Raw genomic sequence first — 15137 nt, 5'->3', positions numbered from 1 at the left:
TGGACTGCAGGTTACTAACTGTTTCCGAATGAAGATTAATTAAGGTCAAACCTATTTATCGCCGTCAAGAGCAACTTTTTCCGATCCTTCAGGAATTCTGTACTTCAATAAATTCTTCACTCTCTAACTAGTCTAAACTGACAGTATTGTAGCGAAACTGCCGGCAATAACCTTTGAGACTTAAGGCAGATAGTAAAACTCCACTTTAAAACAAAACTGCGTCATAACATCAGATACACTGCAGAATGGAGTCACTGACGAATTCAACCACGAACTGCCATACGTCACAGGGAGGGGTTCTCCGTTTTATACCCTGATAAAAAAAAACTATCGCATGACCTTTCAATGGCGGGAGAATTACTTCTCCCCACCATTAAGAGACCATTACACCATGCCCAGCAGATCCTCAATTACATCATGGTCATGAGACAGGCACAAGACACCCACGGATACGTAAGTCCTGATACTATCTTCATATCCGTTCATTTACTTACTGATCTGGTGCTCTTTGTCCCAACACCTTGCGACACTAGTTAAAACCCTTCTGAGCAGCTTTAGCAACCTCCGGCCAGCACATTAATTCCCCTCCAGTCCAGGTGCCACCCGTCCCTCTTGTTAATGCCACAGTTTGCCCAGATAATATTCCAGAGATCCAAGAACTCGAAAGCCCATGCACCATCTCCTCACCCACTCATTCAATTATGCTATCACCACATTCTTTCCTACACTAGCACATGTCACCGGGAGTAATCCGGAGATTACTACCTTCTCGGTCTGTCTATTTAGCCTATTTCCTAACTCTATATTCTAAGTGTGTGGAGCCTCTTCTCCTTCTTTGTGCCTAAGAAATTGGAATCAATTTACACCATGACCTCTGGCTGTTCAAACTCTACCTTGAGAATATCCTGCAGCCGCTCTGATACATGCGTCACTTTAGCACCCGGGAGGCAACACGCCATGCTAGTGTTTCTTTTCGTATGTGACACCCTAACGATTGAGTGATATCCCCTTCACTGCAACACTTCTTGACTTTTCCCTTTTCTCAGGAGCCTCACTGACAATAGCCTGATTGCTTCAGCTGTCCCCTAATGTGTCACCGCCCCCACCTCACCAACAGCATTGACCAAAGAGGTGTACTTGTTGAAATGGCCACAGGGGTACTGTCAGGGTTTACTATTCTTTTAAGTACTTTTAAAAGAATTGTAATATCGGGTATAGGCAGGTCACCGCAAGTGTCACTGTACTCGGGCTGACTGTCTAAGGACCTCGCTTAGAAACTGATATGCTCTTGATATTGAGGATCCGGGACCCACAGGCCCACAGGCCAAGTGTTATAGGAAGTAGAAAGTGACAACACCGGTTTCCTTCCGGAGACCAAAGGCCAGTTTAAAAGTGCATTCACTGGCCTCAAGACACTTACCTTAGTGTACATGGGTGACAGAAATACTGAGGCGATAAGAGACAGGGGAGTTAATTCGGTGAGGGTCAGGGCCATACCAACGAGAGTTACGTCCGTCCGATACTGAGTCCGAGTTCAGAGTTAGAGTGCCATGTTTGCTGTTGGATGAGGAGCAGTCATTGCCTGTGCCGGATTCCGGGAGCAAATCTCACCAACTCGGAGACCAGTGGAGTTTGTTCACTCAGCTGGGTGGGTATATTTTGCAGAATTGAAGGCGGAGCGAGTCATCGTGGCGATAAACAGTGATACCTTTATTTGTATCTTCGAAACAGTTCTATTTCCATCTTTAATATCCTTGTTTTTGCTTTTCAGGGTTCTTTTGAAGACCCTGACCTGGAAATACACGCTGACTACGGTACTTTGCGGGAATGGGACCACGCTCTTGGGGTTTCTGGATTGGCCCTCGTTTAGGGTTTGGCCTAAATATTCGGCTCGAATTTGGAAGCATAGGATCTTGGGCTTCTGGAGTCGGGCGGATCAAGGGACCGGAGAATCGTGATCTTTGGGTACAGAGCTCGAAAAAAGGAACGTGGCGGACATTCAACATCGTAAACCAGAAAGTTGTTTTGTCTCCCTGCTGGCTTTGAAAACGGAGACACAGATTTCCCCCTTATTAGAGATAGAGAGAACCTGTTGTATATAGAATACCAGGTGAACAATGTAGTCTTTGGGGTAACTGTAAGTCAGTTTCTTTACTGTTGCTTTCCTCACGCTTGAGTTCTCAGTGGTGGGTGCGATGCGCTTTTTTGCCGGTGGGGGGAGGGGCATCGTTGCTTGCTGCCGTTTACGCATGGGAGGAGGGTGCTGCGGGATTATTTAGGGGTTCTGACATTTAACTGTCATTCATTCTTTCGGGCATTCCTCTACTTCCGTGGATGGTTACGAAGAAAAAGGATTTCAGGATGAATATTGTATACATTGCCATAGCAATAAATCCTCCCTTTGAAACCTTTGAAACTTCTGAAATGTTCGATGATGGATGATGGATGGCATCATTGCTGATGTAGCTGGTGGAGTTTATCATCGAGACGTCGGCTGTAATTGATACTTGTACCCGGCTTGAAGGCCAGCATGAATGAATATTCTAATAGTATTTGGCTTGTGTGACATTTTTTTTTCTGGAAGCAGGGTAAGAAAAGTGTGAGGTTTGAGATTATAAAAAGTCTTAAATGTCAGATAGGGATTAATAAAGGGGAAAATCCCCATTTAAATCTGGGGGTTTCACATTTATGAGAAAGTCAGGCGACGCAGACTGAGAGACGAAGCAAGGCCAGGGAATACATATCGAATGGTGGAATGTGAAGAAACACCGAGGGCCAGTGCACCCTGGACATAATGTAGCCGGATCTCCGAAGGTCGGAGATTAGTTCGGTCGATCACTTAACAGCCGGATGGAGACCTGACTTTGTTGCGTGAAGGTATTGAATGCCAGTGCAGGGAGCTGTGCTGGATCTATAGAAACACAAGTAGAGCCGCATCTGAAATGATGTGTGCTGTCCGGGTTATTAAACCACGGGAACATATTGATACCCCAACATTAAATGTGGGAGGATTTATCTTACTCCGCTGCTGATACAAGAGGGTTTTTTTTTCCAGAGACTCTTAGGAGCCTAGAAAAATAGAGGAGTATGCGGTAGGGAATTTCTCGGCAGATTATAGAGTACATTGCCTGGTCGGCCCAATATCGTGGGCTGAATGGTCTGTAATATGCTGTAGATTTCTATGTTTCCAGGTTTTTATGCTAAGTGCACTACTCCATTCAATATTCCACATGACTTAATTAGAAGCCCAACTCCATATCCACATGTACCCACGGTAAAAGTTCACGTTGAGCGCCCTCCAACTTGTCAGAAGGATATTCAAATCTATGCTCCCATCTTCCTTATTTGGAAAAATGTTGTAAAGCCACAGGAATGATTAAGGAAACACCCTGAAAGCACGTACCATGGGGCTTAATGCCAAAATAATCACATTTTTATGTCTAAAATGGAAAAATCCGAATTGAAGTCAAACAGTATACGAGACTCAGAATAAAACTCAAACATTAAAAATAAACATTGCAACACATCAGGCAGGCCATTCTCCAAATAAATACAATATCTCAGGACCTTGCCCCCATTGTACGTACAACACCGTGCATAAAGCCGCATTTACGTTATGGATGCAGAGTCTAGCTCAACAGTCTAATGACATCCGTTTTTTTTTATCTCGGTATACAATGTCCGATACAATCTTAAAGCCATCAAATATACTAACTAATAAAAAAAGAATATCTCCTTACAAGAACAAAGCACACAGGGGCATCAATCAAATATACAGCAGGTCAGGTGAAATTTTAAACGCATAAAAAATGATGAATTTCCTCACAATGTTGACACGCTGGTGATAATATCGCAAGGCTGAACCACACTTCTTCTCAGCATGAGACGCAGCCTGGTAACTCATCAAGCAGTAGAAAGAAATATGTCAGTAAACTATCTGAAATTCAAAACCACAGCTTTATAAATCGTGATTATTAGAGAAAATCTTAAATGGAGAAACGATTGAAAACAAATTTAGTATTGACACTTCCGTCTGAGAAAACACTCTGCAGTAATACAGTGCCGAATGCAGATAATCTATCTCTGAAATATATCCGAATGATAGAGAATATCAGAAATATATAATGCCATAAACAGCTTCCATGTGTAAAGTCATCTCCCGATATCTCCACGTAATTCAGATTTCTGTCCCTGGAATAAGCCAGGAATAATATTCCTCAAAATTTCCAGATGAGTTCAAATAGTGGATCTGCATGACCTATAGAAAAGAATGAATGAGGTGAAATTTGTCGTTTATCAAATTCCTCTCTAATATGCAAGTCTCGCTTCATCTGTAATTCATGCAGATGGAAGCTCTGTCGAACTCGGGAACGGTGAGGAACAGTTCAGCCAGTTCCCGCTCAGTGCTTTTCCATTCTCTCCGTTCCATCTTATTTTTCCATTTAGTGATGCTCGCAGCGTTTTACTCTCGGTTTGTCCCATCAGGATGCATCTGCTCCCTTTCCTCTACTATCCACCCTCTCCGCTGTCCGTCGTTCTCCCATTTAGTGATGCTCACGGTATTTTACTTCCAATCTCCCTCGCGAAGCCCTCGATTCCACCATAAACTCTCCCCTTATTTCTTCCACACTGGTACAGCAGTTTAGATCGGTGCATTTCACCGGAGGGAAACAGGATCGGATTGGAACACAGCGGGGTCTTTACTCAACTCAGTCTCCATCTCCAGACTGCACCCTCTTTCGGCCTGCATATCTCCCTCTTTATTTCTGTTCACATCCCAAAGACCCGTGACAATCTGTTTCCTCACCTCTCCTTCTGATCTCTGTTTTTGTCTGTCCATACGTCCGGTCCCGTATTGAACAAAATAATTTTCATTGTAGTATGTAGGGCATATATTTATACTGATAATAAATGTACGCTGCTGTTTAATAAAATTCGAAAGCCACGGGGAAATGTTGCTCTCTCTCTCTCTCTCTCTCTCTCTCTCTCTCTCTCTCTCTCTCTCTCTCTCTCTCTCTCTCTCTCTCTCGATCGAACTCAGCTCTATATGAAACTGTAATCGATATTTGAAATCCGATTTAAATGCAGAAATTACTGGAAACACTCAGCTGGTCAGGTAGAGTCGGTTAAAATATTATTTAATATTTGATTATCTGTGCTTACCGTTCATCACAAGGAAAATAAACCAAGTACCTCATGTCTGAGGATTGAAAGACATTACATTTTACAGAATTACTATAACCCTTTCATACACTTCATACTCTGTACCTTCACAGTATGGTCCGGGTGAATTTGACCAGCCTAAGAATCCCCTCATAACAAGTGTCTGTACCAAATTCTGAACCACTCGTCTTTTTAGAATGTATAAGTAGCCTATCTGACATTAATAAATGTGTGATTAATCCTTAATAAATGTTTCTGAGATCTAAAATCCGTTTCAATAGGTACGTGTCAAATTTGTCCCGGAACAGCCTCAATGTGCAATAGATGGTAGCACATGTACAAAAGTATAATTTTTAAAAAATATTTTCTTTTTTCTGCATTTGGGACACTTTAGGAAAAGTCATCAAACTTCAGCTAAAATGGCATTTGGGATGTTTTTACTGCGGTCAAATATCAAAACGGGTCAAATTTGACCCGAACAGTGTTTATGGGTTAAGTGATGTGGCACAACTTTCTGACGGAACATTATTCACTCTTTTGCATTTCCAGTTTCATCTCACTGATGTCTGCCCTGCAACCGATCAGCGTTATACAACAACGGCATATCTCATTCAGATAGAATGGTTTACTGACATAATTGCCCAGCAAAATTAAATGACAAGACCATTGCATTCCGGAGATGGTAATGCCCAGGGGTTAACTTTGTTTCTTTTATGCAGCGCATGTCCTTCTGTTTTTGACTGTTGTCGGAGTCTAATCACAAACAAGAAATATCGGTAGATGCTGGAAATCAAACTAATACACTTAACACCGTGGAGGAACTCAGATGGCCAAGCAGCGTCTATGTAAAAGAGTAAACAGTCGTCGTGTCGGGCCTAGACCCTTCATCAGGGTGATCCAATACAACAGGATTGGAATTTTCTACTGTAACTGCAGTGTCAGAGACAGATCTTCGGCAAACAGGCATGCCTCTTACAACTGGTGTAATTGTACCGAAAAATATGCAATCGGTCGTTTGAGGCCCCCATGTCGATGTGTTAAATTGCCACCAACTCTTGCTGTTCATTTACATATAATTGGAAAGGAGCTGGATAGTCAGATATGCCCAAAGCAGAGGCGGTTGACAAAGCGCTGTTCAGAGCATTAAAAGGTGTGTTAATTTCCTGAGTCCATTGCATTCCGGCAGACAATATAAACCGCTCATTCTGTTCTGCACTCAAAAACACTTCTGTCACTATGTCCTCTGGACCATAATAGGTCTGTCTGATTAAAGAAAGAGTTTCTGCTCTGCTAATCACGGAAAAGACCCGTTGGCTGAGATGTCTCAGTGTATCGGACGGTGCAATGGCAAAATATCAGGGGTTGGCATGTCAGAATAAGCTATCTTAGATAACAGACGTCATTAGGCAGTTTCTGTCTGTACTGCTAGTGCAGAATTCCTCTGCAGATCTATTCCAAAGGGTGCTTCCCATATGTCAAGGAAACGGGGAATAAAGTTTTGATTTCTCCTCTTTTTTTGCCTGGGTTTAGCATGGTGATTTTGGAGAGTAACATCTCCAAAATCACTATGGTCGCGGGATGCCCCAAAATGGTAGACTTACACGGTCCCCTTTAACCAGTTTCTATATGTAATGTTGTCTCTGCCATTATCGTTTCTCCCTGTATTCATCTGGGGAATCCAAAATCGGCTTGTATTGGAGATCAAGTGGGCTCTTTTTTAGAAGAAGGGGGAGTTTTCAGAGGTTGATGTCTCGTAACTTCACCCAACACTTATACAAGTCAAGTCAATTTTATTGACATTTAACTGTACACATGCACACCGACAAACGAGTCAACGTTTTTCAGCCAAGTGTTTAAAGCACAGCAGCGCACACAACACACACAACACATAACCACTTATGAATACAAGGACAACATAAGTCACGCACAAAATAAACAAAGGGAGCAGGGTAGAGGGTTGTGGTCGACCCTTCCCTTGTGATTCGCCCCAGGTCCAGCTGACCCGGCTGGTAGCACCCGGTAAGGGTATTTTGCTCAAGGTTTCGAGCAATGACCAGCGGCGGACCCACCAGAAGACTGGTAGGGAAGGCGGAAGAGCTACGACCATGGAAGACCATGGTTGCTTTGCAAGCAGATGATCTATCAGGAAGAGAGGTGGTGATCCCTTTAAGCTCACCCGGCAGAAGGCCAAGGAAAACCCCTGCTGTAACCAGCCAAGTACATCATTTCCCAATGTAAAAGGAATTACATATTTGGTATATCCACTTTACAACCATAGCTTGTCATCAGAGGAGATTGGCGGCACCAGCATTTCTCCCAGGGATTTATTTTCTCGTTCAACCTTCTGGTGCTTCTTTCCCGTTATCTTCTTTACATTTACAGAGAAAACTCTCCACGCATCAACTTTACTATCATTACTTACCATCTACTATCATTATCTATCATTACTATCATTACCTACCAACTACTTACCTGTTTTTTATCTTTACAGGGAAATTACTCTCCTTTAATCCTGATCAGCTTTACAGTTACTACTTTCCAATCTACTTCAATCCACTGACCTGGTCCTGCAAAGGAAAGACAATCAGCCGCAAACACGATCGGAATTTCCGTCCTTTCGGCTCTTAAAGTCTTATTTATACCTATTGGTTTTATTACTAATCGCAGAACATCTTGGGTGGGACGAGGATCCGGACCCTAACTTCTTACTTCACATAATACTTCGCATGATGCTGCGTTCTTTCCTACTTGATCATGCCGATCCCATCATTTCTACCCAGCCATGGGCCAGGTTCGGGGAGGCTGAAAGCGGATCACGCAATGGGTGGCTAACTCGAAGTTGCGTTTGCGATCCTCAGTTACTCCACCCTTCGACGCCGTTTAATCGGGATCCTGTTTGACTACGGCAAATGGCCAGAGATTGTTTGAAAATGATGTCCGGTACCAGATTTCAATTGGCGAAACTTTTACTTAGCATGATATCACGGATAGTCCACATGCGTGGAACTCTAACGTACAAGTATAAAATTTCTCTTTATACCTGGTAGCAGAGAAGTGTGTGAAATATTTGCAGGACAATGGAGTTAGTTCACAATGTTTATTTTCATGATTCGTTGTTCATCCATTTACACTTATCTCATTTGCGCAGCTGCGTTACCGCTCTGAGGTGTAGGAATAACAAGCCCGATATTCTCGAAATCACAGAAGTCCGCGATGTCACAAAGCTAAAGCAACATGCAGCCCTGTAAACTAAATTCAGAAATGTCATCCACTGTGAGGGAAGTTTTTCAGTCAGAAGGAGAAGGAGGGAGAGTGATGGAGGTGAAGCATGAGGGAGATCGTGAATGTTGGCTTGAAGGAGTGGGGTCAAGCGAAGGAGTCACCGGGAAGGGAAGGATTGGATGTTTCGGCAGCACTTCACAATGGGCAGGATTCCCAGAATGCTATGCGTGACGAAAAGCCCTCTAATCACTCACCGTATATTTTTCTTGATTTTGACTTGCACTTCCACACACACCCCCATCCCATACTTACCCTGACTCCACAGTCTTTATCTCCCTCGTCTCCCTGCCCAAACACGGTCTCCCTTTAGCCCCAGTGTCTCTCTGTTAACCCCCGTTTTGCTCTTCCCCTTGTTGTTTCTCCACCACTACGCCGCACAATAAATACCCTATCTCTCTTCAGTGTCTGATTCCCATCTCTCTGTCTCCCCCTCTATATACCGTTGCAGTCTCTCTCCTCCATCTACCGGTATATCACGATTCCTATCTTAATCCTTCACCCTGCTCTGACCTGTCTATCTATCCAAATCTCTCTCATCACCCTGGCCTCTATCTCAACCCAAGGACCATCTCTCCCGATCCCTCTTCCCATTGGCTCTCTCGTACCTCACAAGCCTCTCTCCCGGCTCTCTTCTCAAGTCACCCCTCTAGTCTCTTTCTCCAAGATTCATTCTCTCCTCAGTATTACTACCCCAAATCTCCCTCTGTCCAGACTCAGTTTCTACCCAATCTCTCTCTCCCCCCCAGCCTCCCCTCCTAACCATTCACTCCCCGTCTCATGCTCTCCACCTCGTCTCTCACTACCGCAGTATCACTCCTTAGCATGCCTCCTCCACAAACACTGTCTTGCCTTTGTCTCCCTCTCCTTCTTCTCTTGCCTTTCCTCTTTTCCCTCGTCTTCTCGCCTGTCTTGCTCCCTCCCCAATCTCCCTTCCGATCCCTTTCTTCCCTTGTCTCTCTCGGTCTTTCCCTAGCCCAGTCTCTCCTTCCACAATATCCCTCTTAACCCACAGTTTCACTCCCCATCTCTATCATCCACCAGTCTCTTCGCCAGCCTCTGTCGCTTTGACTCTCTCCCCGTGTCACCATCTCCCTCCAGTGTTACTAAATCCCCTGCGCCTCCAACTCAAATTTTTCCCCGTCTCTCGCGTCTCCTGTCTTCCTCTCTCACCTTCTCTCTCGCTCTTTCGGGACCCTCTTTACCCCGTCTTTCACCCCAATCTGTTACATTCTCTCTCTCTCTCCTACCCCAGTCATGCCCACGTTCCCTCAATGTCGCTTTTCCCAGCCTTTCTCTTATGTTGCGAACAGCGGTCTCCCTCTAATTCCTCTGCCCCCTCAGATTCTCTCTTCATATCCCGGCCTCTCTCACCCCAGTCTTTAAAGTCTCCCACATGTCTTGTGGCAACTATGGCAGAAATTACAGGTGAGCTCTTTTTTTAACAGTGTCTTTTCCTTTGAATCTCTCCCACAATGGTGGGACTGGTGAAACAGCCAGGCAACTGTTGTTGTATGCGTGCTCTCTTCCATCTCAGCTATTGAAGCTTATATCTCTTCCCGAGTTGTCACAGGTCTCCTGTAGTCTCCCTTCACTAGTTCCCTTCTTACACAGTCACTCAGTTTTTGAGGAATATCTGCTTAAGGAAGATTAACTGTACTCCAAGGGATATTCAGTGACTTGGAAATTTTCTTATATCCATCTCCTGACTTGTGATTTTCAAGAACCTTTCCCGGAGTTGCTTGGAGTATTCTTTTGGCTTTATGATGATTTTTTTTTTTTTTTGGCCAGGATACTGACTGACCAACAGTTAGGCGTTCCAGATACCGGAGTGCTTCTACTACAATCAATTGAAACACCTTGATTTAACACGGGTGATCTCCAGTTAACTAATTATTTGACTTCTGACGACAATTGACTGCACCAGTGACGAATTGGTGTGCCATTTTAACGGGCTTTAATAGATACGCAACATATTATTTTGTGTTTTATATTTGTAATTAATTTAGATCACGTTGTGGAGATCTGTTTTCATTTTGACATGAAGAGATATTTTTCTGTTTATTAGTGTTAAATAAACCCAATGCTGTACAACAATAAAACAGTGAAACTTCCAAGGGGGCGAATTATTTTCATAGGCACTGTATAGGTATTTGAAAGAAAGATTAAATGCTTAAAATTGATTATTCATTGACACAATGGCGGAAAATACAGAGATGTTGATCTGAGTAGATATGTTGCTGCTGAGCAGCAAAAATCGATTCGTTCTGGATTGGAAGGCTTTGGAGCGCCCCTGGGCTTATCTCTTTGGAGGATAAGAGGTGACTTGTTCGAGGTATACATATCCGTGAGAAGAATAGATAGACGCAACTGCTTGTGCCTTCTTCTTTTTCCCGGGTGGAAATGACTAATACAAGACAGTGGTTATAGGTTTTTTATACAATCAGAAGTAGGTGCGGAGAGGGTGCTGCCAAAGATGATGATAGCAACCGATATATTGGGGCGTTAAAACAGACATTGGCACATACAGGCTCTCAATTTGATGTATAAATTCTGTATTTCTGCTTTTCACAGTGAACGTGGTGACGATTGCCATACTGTCACGGGGAACGTGCGGACTCTCTAAAACTGTCACCCGCTATCTGTCGGCCATGTCAGTGGCAGACCGAGCCATAGATTTCTTCGACGTTATCTTGATGAAAATTCCGAAGCTTTCCGAATGACTTCGTCTTCCCGCTTTACGTCTGCGTGTGTAGAACCCACGCCTTCTTTTTGCAAGCCGGCACAGATTGCGGTGTTTTGTTCCCCGTCGCCTTCACCTTTGATCGATCTGTGGCTATTTGCTTCCAGGATCTAAACGCTAAGTATCGCACTGCGAGAACGGCAGCTGCAGTTCTGACCTATGCGCCTTCACTGACTTGTTTAAAGAACGTTTTCTGGTTCTTCATGGTCCCAGATATATATCCTTCCTTTTACATGCTTTTGTATGCAGAGATGAGAATTACTTCTGTCACTATTTTGGACAATATTGGGCGTCCTTCGTTCGGTATTTTCAACTGTGATCCCACTCCTCGTTGTTGTCCTGCTCAGTGCTTTCACCATCACGAATAACTGAGCGGCCCGAAGACCCCGCGGCAACTCCGGGCTCCTAGTATTAGTCAGAATTTCAGCGACCCCGAGATGCAGAACCTCACAAAATCTTCGGTTGTACTGCTGGTCGTCTCAGGAGATTTCATCCTCTATGGGATTTGTGTGGGGTGATGACCATCTGGAACAGGATGGTTCATTCAGGGGACGACCCACATTGTTTGTAGATAGCTTCATTTTTCACTGAACTGTGCTACATGCTGCACATCTGAGCTCTTTGCCTAGTCAGTCAGACTGAGCTCAGGAAGCAGCTGAAGGAAGTGCTGAGTGCTCCTCTATCACACATTTTGAAAATGATTCAACATTGATGGACTTCTGCTTTTTTCACGAAGGCGGTCAGAATGTTGTCCATTGTTAATCCGTGTCACTCCCATTTCTCCCTGGATGGATGGAAACAACTCTCTAGTTTCAACACTTATGTCCTTCACCGTTCCCTGAGGATCCCGACCAACCTTATCCATTGTCCTCTGCAACTTTTTTTTTATTTCGTTAAGGAGGCTGAAACACTCGGTACCTCTCAATGCATCACACGGAGTACACTATAACCATGAACATGCTGTGACATAATACCAAATGTAAGCGCCAGAAACGTACAACGGTTGTACCAGACTAACAAAACAAGCAAAGAACACACTGAATATCAAGCAATGTAGATGTTCAAACACATTAAAAGTTTCAATGTTATAACGCACCACAACTTGATAAACATACTCATAACATACAACTCATCAACGAAATAGTCTCAAATCGAAGCCATGAAACTGATAAATAAGTTCAACACGGTAGACCTACAAATCTACTAATATATCATTAGACTAATAAATATCTCAGAATCTCATCCTGAGAGCAACGAATGTTTGATGCTTATGAGAGTAAGTTGTTCCACATATTTGTAGCTGCAACGATGGAAAGCTCCAGGCCTTTGAAGCACTTTATCTGTGTACAGGTTTTCTGAGTCGTTAATAACCCGAACATTATGGGTCACCCGGTTTTTAATTCAACTTGATTATTGAAATGCAGGAAGGCATCAATAGCTCGAAAACATTGTAATACCACATTTGACTCGTACCCTCCGTCACGATATCTCTCAAAAAAAAATATTAAAAGCAACACAAGGAACTCGGCAGCTCAGGTAGCATCTATGGGAATGAATAAACACCCGAAGTTTCGGACCGAGACGTATCTTTAGGACCGGAAACGAAGTGGTGAGACGCCATGATAAAAAAGGTTACGGAGGAGTAGAAGGAGAGCTGGACGGTGATAGGTCAAGCCTGGTGGACAGGAAAACTGAAGGAATGGAGAGGAAGGGATCTGACTGAACTGGAAAATGGACTATAGGGGAACGGGAAGCTGGAGAGGACCGACGAGGAAGGTGATGGACAGGAGCGAAGAGGTGGAAGACCAGACTGGGGAATAGAATAAAAAGGAAGGGTGATCACTCTTTCTACCGGAAAGAGAATCGATATTCATGCCATAAGGACGGAGGCTACCCAGACAGCATATTCCGTGGGATACAAACATTTGGGCAACCCTGGTCAAAATTTCTGTTGCTGTGAGTAATTAAGTGACTAGAAGATTAACTGGTCTCCAAAAGGCATAAAGTTAAGGATGAAACATTCTTTTCAACATTTTAAACAAGATTGGTGTATTATTTTTGTTTTTTTACAATATTAGAGTGAAAAAAGGAAAGGTGCACCATGCAAAAGTTTGAGCACCACAAGAGAACTGAGCTCTCAGGTAACTTCTACCAAAGTTTCAGAACTTAATTAGCTTGTTAGGGCTATGGATCGTTCACAGTCATCGTTATGAAAGGCCAGTTGTTACAAATTTCAAAGCTTTATAAATACCTTGACCTTGCCCTAACAATCAGCAGACATGGGCTCCTCTGAGCAGCTGCCTCGCAATCTGAAAATTAAAATAAATGATGCCCGCAAAGCAGGAGAAAGCGATTAGAAAACAGCAAAGCGTTTTCCGGTAGCCATTTCCTTTGTTCTTAATGCAATTAAAAAATCGCAGTTAACAGGAACAGTGGAGGTCAAGTTGAGGTCTGGAAGACCAAGGATACTTTCCGAGAGAACTCCTCGTAGGATTGCTAGAAAGACAAATCAACACCTCCGTTTGACTGCAAAAGACTTCCAGGAAGATTTAGCAGACTGTGGAGAGGTCGTGCACTGTTCTACTGTGCAGTGACGCCTGCATAAATGTGACCTTCATGGAAGAGTCATCAGAAGAAAACATTTCCTGCGTCCTCACCACAGAATTTAGCGTCGGACGTTTGCAAATTAACATCTAAACAAGCCTGATGCATTATGGAAACAAGTCCTGTGGACTAATAAAGTTAAAATAGACATGTTTGGCCGCAAAGTGCAAAGGTATGTTTGGAGAAAAAAGTGCAGAATTTGGTGAAAAGAACACCACTCCAACTGTTAAGCACAGGGTTAGATCGACCATGCTTTGGGCTTGTGTTGCAGCCAGCGGCACGGGGTAAATTTCACTGTTAGAGGGAAGAAGAAATTCAATTAAATACCAACAAATTCTGGAAGCAAATATCACACCATCTGTAAAAAAGCTGAAGGTGAAAAAAGGATGTCTTTTACAACAGGATAATGATCCTAATCAGACCTCAAAATGGGCTAGGTCAAGGAGGGCAAACTGAAGGTTTTGCCATCGCCCTCACAATCACAAGACCTAAACATCATGGAAAGTCTGTGGATAGACTTCAAAAGAGCAGTGCATGCAGTACGGCCCACGAATTTCACAGAGCTAGAAGTCTTTTGCAAGGAAGTATGGGCGAAAATCCCACAAACAAGAGTTCGAAGACTTAACCACTAACTTAAGCGTTTACAAACTTTGATACTTGCCAAATGGGGTGTTGCTAAGTAGTGACCATGCAGGGTGCCCAAACTTTTGCTTCGGGGCCTTTTCCTTTTTTTGCTATTTTGAAACTGTAAAAATGATAATAAAAAAGTAATCGCTTAAAATATTAAAGAAATGTGTCATCTTTAACTTTATGCCTTTTGGTAATCAGGTCATCTTTTACTCGCTTATCTATTCACAGTAATAGCGATTTTGACCACGGGTGCCCAAAATTTTGCATGTCACTGTAGGTTGTTGCTCCACCACCCTGAGTCTGGTCTCATTGTGGAAGAAGAGGAAGCAGAGGAACATGAATAGGAACCGGAACTAGTATGTTTGGCCTGCGGGAAGATCTGTTTTTGGTGGATGGAGGTGAACAGATCAACGAAATGTTCCCTCATTTAACGCTGAATCTTGGCAATGTAGAGAAGGCCGCTTCGGGAACATTGGACACACAGACTACCCCAGTGAATCCTAGGTAAATGGTTGCCTCTGCTGGAAGGGTTGTTCAGGGACAAAGGCTGGTGGTAGGCAAGGCGGTGTATAGGCAGGTATAGCGCTCTGGCTGCTTGCATGCATAGTTGCCGAGAGCGAGATGAATGGTGAGAAACAGAAGGGAAACGGAACAATGGAGGAAGTGATCCCTGTGGAAAGCGCACAGTGCTTGGTGGGGGAGGTGATAGGGAGGTAAA

This window comes from Hypanus sabinus, chromosome 6 (genome assembly GCF_030144855.1).
Source record: "Hypanus sabinus isolate sHypSab1 chromosome 6, sHypSab1.hap1, whole genome shotgun sequence".
Taxonomy (NCBI): Eukaryota; Metazoa; Chordata; class Chondrichthyes; order Myliobatiformes; family Dasyatidae; genus Hypanus; species Hypanus sabinus.
This window is presented reverse-complemented; position numbering follows the sequence as displayed.